The 12,260-nt window shown below is 36.6% G+C and overlaps 1 protein-coding gene and 1 pseudogene across 1 annotated transcript in view; both read left to right on the plus strand.

Moving 5' to 3' along the window:
• The window catches only part of Cyth3 (cytohesin 3), an 86,544-nt gene that overhangs the window by 34,310 nt on the left and 39,974 nt on the right, over window positions 1-12,260 (plus strand). The window lies entirely within an intron of this gene.
• On the plus strand, window positions 5,936-7,053 carry LOC101977239 (signal transducer CD24 pseudogene; annotated as a pseudogene).

Raw genomic sequence — 12,260 nt, forward strand, 5'->3', positions numbered from 1 at the left:
CTGGTAAGAGTTCTACCACTGAGCTACACCCTTAGCCTGAGAATTTTTTTTTTTAATCAAAAAAGGCTGTTGAATTTTATCAAATGCTTTTCCCCATGGAGTTCGATGATCATATGTCTTTCATTATGAGGTTTTCTATACTGTTTGATTTTTAAGAAAACCCATTTGCACATATTATATCCACTGACTTAAGGCTTAGAACTCCTCTTAAACATTGACTTCACAGCAGTCTTCTGCATGTGTTTTATTGTGAATTTGCTTTTTTCCCTTCAGTGTGTTCCTGTCTTCTTTTTTGTATAGTTTTAGCATTCCTGGAATGAAAATGATTTTTTCTTTAAAAAGTCTCTTCTGTCACTCTTTGAGTTTAAAGGATATCGAACACACACCCATGTGCCAGTCCTGCCATCTTGATCTGGTCTCTGGGGACTAAAACTACCAATTTTTCTCGTCCAATTTCTGTTTCAAAAGAACTTTCAAATTCTTAAAAATCATTTGAGATCCTGATGGAGAGTCAGTTTGGAATTGTGTTACAAAACCTGACATGGGCTGAAATTTTGGGAGATAATGGAAAGGTTCATCAGGGCTGTACTGTGGAGTGGCTGGAGGAATCCCTGTGGTGGCTTTCAGTCCAGACTGCTAACTTCATCTTTCTTCCTTGGACTGTGAGATACAAACCAGATGGACTACACCCTGATTTGCCTGCTGTGTCCTAAAATAGCACTCTCCCATCCCCATCTAAACATTAAATTCCTCAAGTGTTTTACCTTTTAGATGTTTGTGAGTGGGAAACCAAATACAGATGTCCTACAGCTGTACCCAATTTGCTAAAGAGGGAGTGTGGTCAGGCTTCCAGGCAAAGAATGAGGAAGCACTTCCACTGCTAAATTTCATGGGGAATATTGTTGGTGGGTGCAGATGTGTAATAGCTGTGGGAGGACCTCCAAATCTTTACATGGAGACCTCTCAGATTCTTCCAGTTTAAAAAGGGAGCCAATCATAGTTGTATTGCTTTTTCTTTTCTTCTATTGGGGATTGACCCCAAGGGTGCTTTGCCACTAAACTTTTAATTTTGAGACAGGGTCTAAGTTGCTGAGCGTCTTACTTACTTGCTGTGGCTGGCCTTGAACTTGCAGTACTCCTGCCTCAGCCTCTCAAGTTGCTGGGATCACAGGCTTTTCACCACCACACTGTCTTATTTTTTTAAACACCCTCTTTACCTGAGGTAGGATTTGTACGACTAGTGACTCAGGTGTAAGTCATGCACCTAATGATGAACATTTCAGATTGTTTTTTTGTTTGTTGTTTAAAGACAAAAAGTTTTCTTCTTTTTTATAAAACAATACTTTTACTGTGGATTTCTCCCTTTTTAATTTTTTTCTAAAATGTTTTTAGTTTAGTTGGACACAATACCTTTATTTTATTTACTTAGTTTTATTTGGTGCTGAGGATCGAATCCAGCGCCTCACACATGTTAGGTGAGCATTCTACCACTGAGCCATATCCCCAGCCCCATTTTAAATTTTTTTAAATGCTACATAATCTGGGTCCTATTTGGACAGTTTTTATCCCATACCTTTATCTTCATATCCAGAACAATTTCTTCAAATAATCCATTTGATATGTAATAGTGAATAAGTACACACCTTGTTGGACAATATGACAAATAATATTTTCTTTTTTTTTAAAGAGAGAGAGAATTATTTATTATTTATTTTTTAGTTATTGGCGGACACAACATCTTTGTTGGTATGTGGTGCTGAGGATCAAACTCGGGCCGCACGTATGCCAGGTGAGCACGCTACCGCCTGAGCCACATCCCCAGCCCAAATAATGTTTTCTTGATTTATAATTAAGACTAATTATTAGACTTTTTATTCAATAACTAGGCTAATAACTAGACTTTGTTTTGGGACTCACCATTAAATGCTGCATGTTCTAGTTTTACTATTTCTCTTGGAATACATAGAAAGTGAAAATGAAAAATAGGCACAGGGTGACAGAATATAGAACTAAGAATCCTGGATGCTAGGATTCCAAAACAAAGACCAGCCTCCAGCTGGAGTCAATGGCACATACCTGTAGACCCAGTAGTTCTGGAGGCTGAAGCAGGAGGATTTCGAGTTCAAAGCCAACCTCAGCGATTTAGCAAGGCCCTAAACAACTTAGCAAGACCCTGTCTCTAATTAAAATATTTTTAAAATGGGATGGGGATATGGCTCAGTGGTTAAGTGTTTCTGGGTTCAATTCCTGGTACCAAAAAAAAAAAAAAAAGACTAGTGCCCCAAACTTATCTTTTTTGGTCCCGGGGATTGAACCCAGGGATGCTTAACCATTGAACTACATCCATAGCTCTTTTTATTTTTTTACTTTGAAGCAGGGTCTTGCTAAGTTGATGAAGCTGGCCTTGAACTTGTGATTTTCCTGCTTCAGCCTCCCAAGTTACTGGGATTATCAACTTATACCTTCATGCCCAGCCAAACTTATTATTATTATTATTATTTTTTAGAGAGAGAGAATTTTTTAATATTTATTTTTTTAGTTTTCAGTGGATACAACATCTTTATTTTTATGTGGTGCTGAGGATCGAACCCAGCGCCCCGCATATGCCAGGTGAGCACACTACTGATTGAGCCACATCCCCAGCCCAAAACTTATTTTTAAATAGCTTTATTGAGATACAATTTACATACCATAAAATTTACCCACTTTGTAAAATTTAGTGACTTGTAGTAAATTTATAATTGTGCAGTCATTACCCAGTCATGTAGTTTTGATTTGCATTTCTCCAATTGCTAGAGATGTTGAACATCATTTCATATATTTGTTTGTCAATTGTATTTCTTCTTCTGTAAAGTGTCTGTTCAGTTCCTTTGCCCATTTATTGATTGGGTTATATGTTTTTTGTTTGTTTGTTTGTTTTTTGAGTTCTTTATATATCCTGGAAATTAATACTCTGAGGTGTGTGTGGTAAATATTTTTTTTCCCATTTTGTAGGCTCTCTCTTTATATTATTCATTGTTTCCTTTGCTGTGAAGAAGCTTTTTAGTTTGATTTCATCCCATTTATTGATTCTTGATTTTACTTCTTGAGCTTTAGGAGTCTTGTTAAGGAAGTCAGGTCCAAAGTCAGGTCCTATGGTGGAGATTTGGGCTTACCTTTTCTTCTATTAGGTGCAGGGTCTCTATTCTAGTACCTAAGTCTTTGATCCACTTTGAGTTGATTTTTGTGCAAGGTGAGAGATAGAGGTTTAATTTCATTTTGCTACATATGGATGTTCAGCTTTCCCAGCACCATTTGTTGAAGAGGCTATCTTTTCTCTAATATTTGTTTCTGGCACCTTTGTCTAGTATGAGATAACTGTATTTATGTGGGTTTGCCTCTGTGTCTTCTGTTTTGTACCATTGGTCTGTGTATCATACTGTTTTTGTTACTACGGCTCTGTAGTATAATTTAAGGTCTGGTATTGTGATTCCTCCTGCTTCTTTTTTCTTGCTAAAGATTGATTTGGCTATTCTGCCTCTCTTACTTTTCCAAATGAATTTCATGATTGCTTTTTGTATTTCTATGAAGAATGTCATTGGAATTTTTAAAAAATCATTTAATTATAATAGGGGATAGGGGCTGGAGATGTGGCTCAAGCGGTAGCGTGCTCGCCTGACATGCGTGCGACCCGGGTTCGATCCTCAGCACCACATACCAACAAAGATGTTGTGTCCGCCAAGAACTAAAAAATAAATATTAAAAATTCTCTCTCTCTCTCTCTCTCTCTCTCTCTCTCTCTCTCTTTAAAAAAAAATAATAGGGGATAATGATGATATTTGACATAGTGGGTTTTTTTTTTTTTTGTACTGGGGATTGGACTTAGGGGCACTCGACACCCTATTTTGTATTTTATTTAAAGACAGGGTCTCACTGAGTTGCCATTGCTGAGGGTGGCTTTGAACTCACAATCCTCCTGTCTCAGCCTCCTGAGCCACTGGGATTGCAGGTGTGTGTCACCATATCCGGCTGTCATTGGGATTTTAATGGAATTGCATTAAATCTATATAATTATTTTAGAAGTTTTGACAATGTTAATTCTGCCTATCCAAGAGCATGGGAGATTGTTCCATCTCCTAAGGTCTTCTTTAATTTCTTTCTTAAGTGTTCTGTAATTTTCATTGTAGAAGTCTTTCATTTCTTTTGTTAGATTGATTCCTAATTTTTTTTTTTGAGGCTATTGTGAATAGGGTAGTTTTCCTAATTTCTCTTTCAGTGGTTTCATCACTGATGTATAGAAATGCAATTGATTTATGGGTGTTAATTTTATTTCTTGCTACTTTGCTGAATTCATTTATTAGTTATAGAATGTTTCTAGTGGAATTTTTTGGATCTTCTACATATAGAATAATGTTATTGGAGGGGAAGGGAGGGGGCATAGGGTTAGAAATGATAGTGGAATGTGATGGACATTATTGTCCAAAGTACATGTATGAAGACACAAATTGGTGTGAATATACTTTGTATACAACCAGAGATTTGAAAATTTGTGCTCTATTTGTGTAATAAGAATTGTAGGGCTGGGGTTGTGGCTCAGCCGTAGAGTGCTCACCTGGCACATTTGAGGCCCTGGGTTCAATCCTCAGCACCACATAAAAATAAATAAAAATAAAGGTATTGTGTCTAACTACAACTAAAAAATAAATATTAAAAACAAAGAGGAATTGGAGGGGCTGGGGTTGTGGCTCAGTGGTAGAGCACTCGCCTACCATGTGTGAGGCCCTGGATTCAATCCTCAGCACCACATAAAAATAAATAAACAAAATAAAGGTATTGTGTCTAACCAAAAAATAAATATTAAAAAAAAGAATTGTAAAGCATTCCACTGTCATATATAAATTTAAAAAAAAATTTTAAATCATGTTATTGGCAAATAGTGATAGTTTGAGTTCTTCTTTTCCTATTTGTTCCCTTTAATTTTTTTCTTCTGTCTAATCACTCTGACTAGAGAGAAACTGACAAACTATTTTTAGGGTTCTGTATCATTTTACATTCCCATCAGCTATGTGTGAGAGATCCTGATGCTCTGCATCCTCTCCAACCTTTGGTATTGTTGCTACTTTTAATTTTAGCTATTTTAATAGATGTGTCATGATATATCATTATGGTCTTAATTTGCATTTCTTTAATGAGTAGTGATATTGGACATATTTTCATGTGCCTATTGACTGTCTTTTTATCTTTTTTGAAATATTTCTAGATATGAGTTCTTTATAATATATGTGGCTTACGTATATGTTCTTCCATTCTGTAGTTTATCTTTTCACTTCATAAATACTTTGAAGAGCAAAATTTTTATGAGATCCAGCTTACAGTTTTGTTTTGTTTTATGGATTCATAGTCATGTTTGTGTCATGTTTCGGATGCCTTTACTAAGCCCTAGCTCCCAAAGATTCTCTTTGGTAGAAGTTTTATAGTTTTACATTTAAAATTTTTAAAAATTTAATTTTGAATTAATTTTTGTGTGAAAGTGGCCAAGGTCCACTATTTTATCTATATCCTTCCTCCATTGAATTGCTTTTATACCTTTGTCAAGGATCAGTTGACTCTGAGTGTGCGGTATTTTGGGTTCTCTATTTTGTTCCATTGATCTGTGTTTCTATCCTTCTGCCAGTACCCTCATCATGAATAATATGATTATATAACCAGTCTTGAACTCAGGAAGTGGTTTCTCTAAGTCTTCTTCAGACTTGTTGTAGCTATTCTAATTTTAAAGATCCTTACTATACAAAATATCATTCTGGAATTTTGATAAGAATGACATTGAACTTGTTTATCATCTGGAGAACTGTCATCTTTATTTTTGAGGTGGATAACTGGGGATTGAACCCACAGGTACTCTGCCACTGAGCTGCATGCATCTCCAGCACTTTCTTTCTTTCTTTCTTTCTTTTTTTTTTTTTTTTGAGATAGAGTCTTACTGAATTGCTGAGGCTGCCAACTGCCTCTGGGATTACTCCTGCCTCTGCCTCCTGAGTAGCTGGGATCACAGGTGTGCACCTCTGTGCCTGGCACGAGAACTGTCATCTTAACTTTTTTTTTTTTCCTTATAATTCAGAAAGGCTGAGAATTTCCTAAATTGAATTCTGGTCCCTTTTGAATAGCAGTTTCTCCTCTCATCCTTTCCTCTTGTGTTTTAATATAAATAACAAGAAGAAACTAGGCTGCATCTTCAACACCATGTTTAGAAATTGCGTAAGTTAAGTATACAAGTTTATCACTTGGAAGTTGTGCTTCCATGCAATTGTTGGCTACAATTCAGCCAAACTTGCTACTAGTATTAAAGAATATGTACCTGGGGGCTGGGGTTGTGGCTCAATGGTAGAGCACTTGCCTAGCACATGTGAGGCCCTGGATTTGATTCTCAGCGCCATATAAAAATAAATAAATAAAATAAAGGTATTGACAACTACAACTAAAAAATAAATATTAAGAAAAAGAATATCCCCATTTTGCCTGCGTCCTCCAGGAGCCGTCCTATCTCCTCGTACCTAGCATCCAAGGAAATGTGCACCGCTGGAGTGGAAATGGGCAGAGCGATGGTGGTCACGCTGGGGCTGGGGCTGCTGCTTCTGGCACTGCTCCTACCCATGCAGATTTATTCAAACCAGACAGCTGTTGTGACACTTTCAAGTAACTCCTCACAGAGTACCTCTGCTGCTCCCAATTCAACACCCAGCACAGGTGGCAGTGCCCTGCAGTCAACAGCGAGTCTCCTTGTGATCTCGCTCTCTCTTCTACATCTCTACTGTTAGATACTCAGGCCAAGAAATGTCTCTACTTCCCCATCTTCCAAACCCAATCAGAATGGTGACTAGAAGTCCAGTGTGTCAAGGAAGAAGTTGGTCTGCATCAAATCTGTCAATTCCACACCTGATTTTATTGGCACAGAAAACACTGAGAATTCCAAATTGATTGGTTTGAAGGACATGTGAAGGGTTTCACAAGTGATGAATGCCAATATTAAATCTGCTGGAGTTTCATGTGCAAGATAAAAAGAGATAACATCCAAAATTGAGACATGATTTCCTTGAATGAGGCATAAGAAATATGGACATTTAAAACTCTATCTTGAAAACAAGAATAGATTTTGTCTAGAGATAAAGGATGGAATATGGAATGGAGATTTCAGTTTTTATTTGGTTCATGAAATCTATAAGGCCATAAAACAGGTAATATAAAAAGCTTCCATGATTCTATTTATATGTACATTAGAGGGAACTTCCAGGTGTTACTGTAAATCCTCAATGTATTGTTTCAGCAGTACTAATTTAATGCAAATATATTCTAGAAAAAGTTTCACATTGTTAAGCTATTTCTGTTCCTTTGGGAACTGAACTCTTTCCTCTGTGGTTTTTGAATTTGACATTATGTTTGAACTTTTATGTAGTAATTGACATGTGCCAGGGCAATGATAGATTGGAACCCACCCCAAATCCAGGCATCAGGAGTCTTGCTTATCCTCACAAAGTCAAATGGTAGGCATCTCCCATCTCCTATTTTCATTCAACAAGAGTGCCAGATTCCTTTAGCTAAACTGATTCCACAGAGTAGAATTGCATTGACCTCAACTAATTTCAGAATGCTGCTTTTTATTTCTACATTTGTTGAATACGTTTCACAATTGAAAATGGTCCACTTTGAAGGTAAAATGGCAAATCTTGAAATTAGAAACGCAACTATGTGAAGAAGCCAAATTTATAAATCATCATTTGGGAAGTGAAGACTGGAAGCTAGCTTGCATATTAAATTCACAAAAACTTTCATACTTTTTCTGTAAATACTTTTTTTTAAACTATGGATCAGAATAGCCATATTTGGAACACTTGCTGTTATTAGTCAATATTTTTAGGTAGTTAGAACCTGATCCTAAGCTTAAAAGTGGTCTTGATCCTCTAAATCTTTTACAACTGCCTTGATACACAGAAATCTTTTGAAAAATACACTCTCCCTGAAATCTTTTGTTCACATGGTCACACATTGATGCTTACATGTTCCAGTATCTAATATGGCCACCGCAGTCTTGATAACCCAAATCATTTTTCTCATCTTTAGAAACCTACACGGAACAACCAGATCAAACAGATCTAAAGCTACTGTGTGTGTGAATGAATACGCCCCTTTGCTTCATACCTGAATGCTGTACATCTATGTAGATTGTATATTGTGTTTGTGTATTTATGCTTTGATCCATAGTAACTTCTCATGTTATGGAGTTGATTTGCATTGAACACAAACTGTAAATAAAAATAAATAAATGGCTGAAAGAGGGGGAAAAAAAAAGAATATGTACCTTATGTACCTGATTTCAGTCTGAACCCTCATCAACAACACATTTAATGTATTGTTAAGTGTATTGTCCAATGTATTTAATGTATTTAGTGTCCAATTTTCTGCCAGTAGTATGTTTATGATGTTTAGATATTCTCCAAAATAATATAGACATTCTTCACTGTGCTCCTCATTTCCTCTTGAGTCCTTGGTGGCAGAGTTTTAAACATCCACTTTTCTACTACAATTTGTTTATGGCAATCTAGGCTTTTTCTCCTCAAAATTCTTTCAGTCTCAGCCCCTTACAATTAAAAAGCCAGTTTCAGGTGCATGTCCATAATCCCATCTACTCAGGAGGCTGAGACAGAAGGATCACAAGTTTGAGGCCAGCCTGGAGATCCTGTCACAAAATTTTAAGATAAAATAAGAAGGGATAGAAATATAGCTCAGTAGTAGACCACTCTGGGTTCAATCCCCATTACCACACATGCACACAAATTCAGTTGCCATCTTCAGTGTCAATTCTCACTTGCTTCCCTCATCTAAGGGAATTTCTGATTACATTTAGATCTCTTCCCCTCAGTACAGGATAATTTCTCTGTCTAAAATTCTTACTCATATCTGTAAAGGTAACATTCACAAGTCCTAGGGACTAGGACTTGCATAACTTTGGGGGTCAACTATTAAGTCTACTATAGGTTGAATACCCTTTATTTAAAATGCTTGGTATCAGAAGTGTTTCAGAATTTTTCTGATTTTGCAATATATATTTGCATAGACTTTACTGGTAGAGTATTTCTGATCTGAAAATCCCAAATCTGAACCTCTTGTGTTGGTGCTCAAACAATTTTGAATTTTAGAGCATTTTGGATTTCAGATTTTTGGATTAGGGATGCTTAATTTGTATGTGTTCTGTGGACTCTTTAAAAGAATGAGCATTAGCTGGGTGTGGTGATACACATCTGTATTCCCAGCAACTTGGGAGGCTGAGACAGGAGGATCACTTGTTCAAAGCTAGCCTCAACAACTTAGTAAGGCTGTAAGCAACATGATGAGACCCTGTCTCAAAATAAAAAATCCAAAGGGCTGGGGATGTGGCTCAGTGGTTAAGAGTGCCCAGCTTAAAATAATAATAATAAAAAATAATAATAAAAGAATGAGTATTGTACTGATATTGGGAATTTTTTTCTTTCTTTCTTTTTTTTTTAGAGAATTTTTTAATATTTATTTTTTAGTTTTCGGTGGACACAACATCTTTATTTTATTTTTTATGTGGTGCTGAGGATTGAATGCACATGCCAGGCGAGCGTGCTACCACTTGAGCCACATCCCTAGCCCCAATGTTTTTTTTTTTAACTTTATTTATTTTTATGTGGTGCTGAGGATCGAACCCAGGGCCTTGCAGGTGCTAGATGAACACTCTACCGCTGAGCCACAACCCCAGGCCCATAGGAATGTTTTAAAATGTCAATTAGATCTTGCTAATGAATTCTATATCTCTCCTGATTTTCTGTGTATTTTCCTGTTGTCGAGAGAAGGATATCACAGTCTCCAACTATACTATTGATTTGTCTTCCCTTTTGGTTCTGTTGTTGATTTCACAGCTCTGTTATTGGCTACATACATGTTTAGAGTTGCTCTTGTTGATTGACTCTTTTCTTATTATATAATGTCTCTTTCTGTTTCTGGTAATTTTCTTTACTCTGAAGTTTACTGTAGCTAGTATTAGTATAGTCATTTCTGCTTTTTTTTTGGGGGGGTACTGACATTTTAACCTAGGAGTACTTAACCAATGAGCCACATCTCCAGCCCTTTTAATTTTTTAATTTCGAGATGGGGTCTTGCTAATTTGCTTAGTGTCTTGCTAAATTGCTGAGCCTGGGACTGAACTTGTGATCCTCCTGCTTCAGCCTCGAAAGCCATTGGGATTACAGGTGTGGGCCACCACGGCTGGCCTCCTGCTTTCATTTGATTCATGTTTGTATAACATATCTCTTTCCATCCCTTTAATTTCAACAGATATGTCCAAATGCAGCATATATAACTGTATTTGATGTGAGTTTCTTTTAGATAGCTTATAAGTGGAGATACACACACACACACACACACACACACATATATATATATATATATGTATAATTTGTATATATGTATAAATTCTGCTCTACCAGTCTGTGGTTTAAATTGTACATTTAGACCTTTTACATTTAAGATGATATATTAGGACTCAAGTCTGCCATTTCACTTTTTGTTTTCTGTTTGTTCTCTGTTTATTTTTTCTCTTTTTCCTTAGAATTACTTTGAATACTTTAAAAAATTTCAGTTTAATGTATTTATATTGTTTTTAAGTGTATGTCTTTGTATAACTTTTTTTTTTAAGAGTTAGTTTAACAGGATTTATTTTGCAGAATACCATTGGCCTCGGTCCTATCCTTGATAATAATGGTGATTTTTTTAAAATATCTTTATTTTTTTATTTTTATGTGGTGCTGAGGATCAAATTCAGTGCCTCACATGTGTGCCGAGGCAAGCGCTCTGCCACTGAGCTGCAGCCCCAGCCCTTTGTATAACTTTACTGACTGCTCTAGGAGTGTATGTGTATATGCATTCATGTTATATATAACAACCTTATGTTTAAATGAATACAGTCTACTGGTGTCATTTTACCAGTTTGGATGAGATAGAGACACTTACTCTCACCAATTTAGATAAAATTTTCTTAAATTTATTTCTTATATTACATTGGTGACTACATCATAATTTTTTGTCTCAGCCTTCAAACATAATCTAGAAAACTTAAGAGGAGATGCAAAGTTTTTAGTATACACATATTTTCCTTCATTTATTTATTCTGTGTGCTGAGGGTAGAACTTGGTAATTGCTTAAAATATATAATTAACCTTTTGCCATGTGTGCTTTATCATATATCTATTTATCCATCTGTCATCTGTCAGTCAGTCCATCTTTTTAGGCATTTCCAAGTTGCAAGTACTGTAACAGAGCCCCTTTTAAATTAAAAGCAACTTCCTCGTAACTGCATTTCTGTATCTGGAGTTTTCTCCTGCTGAGATGAGAAAGTGAGAAGCTACCTAGTGGCACCAAGGAAACCATGTAACATTTCCAATTGGCACAGCCTAGCTAAATCAACATGTATATTTCTCACCTTTTGTCCCACTATACCCCCTGTCCTTTTATAATATCCATTTGTGCCCCTGCCCATCCCCAAGCAAAGATGTTGACTGGAGATAGAAAAGTCTCCTATGTGTCTTCTAAGACATTCCAGATACATTACAAGATGAGGGAATTGTGTCACTCTTTTCTATTTTCCTTCCCTGATGTGTCCCATAAGTCTTCCTAAAAGGCCACCAAGAGATACTCCCATACCCAGATGTGCATCTGGCTGTGCACTTCTGAAACATTCTGGAGTTGAGTTCTCCTAGGGTGAGCGGAAAGAGCATCCAAACAGGGTGGTCTCCTGGTCATGGGGCTGCTGTGAAAGGCTCTTGCTTTCCTGGCTTCTAAGGGACCATGCTTATTTTCTATTTGGGTGTAATACTGTGCTAACTAAGGAAATTAGAAGAGGGATGAGATTGTGTCCTCAGGGACCGGAAAAGAGCACAAAGACAGAGAAGGAGTCACTGAGGAACTGTGCCTGCCTAGACTATTGGTTCCCAAGGCCCCTGGCAAAAATATCCTTTTTTTTTTTTTCCTGGCAAAAATATCCTTTGGGAGACTATTGGTGAAGGGCCAAGGTAATTAAATTTTTTGGTTAGACATATTAAAGACAATGGCAAAATGGAGGGGGGGTGTATTTTACTGGGATTATGATTGTATTCCAAAGAGGCTCCAATCAGGCTGCCTCATTGTGTTGCAGATCTTAAAATGCTGGGTACTAATGTCATGAAAGTCATCTTGACTTTAAAATTATTTAGCACAAAATTGTTGAACAC

Source organism: Ictidomys tridecemlineatus, chromosome 10, assembly GCF_052094955.1.
Source record: "Ictidomys tridecemlineatus isolate mIctTri1 chromosome 10, mIctTri1.hap1, whole genome shotgun sequence".
Taxonomy (NCBI): domain Eukaryota; kingdom Metazoa; phylum Chordata; class Mammalia; order Rodentia; family Sciuridae; genus Ictidomys; species Ictidomys tridecemlineatus.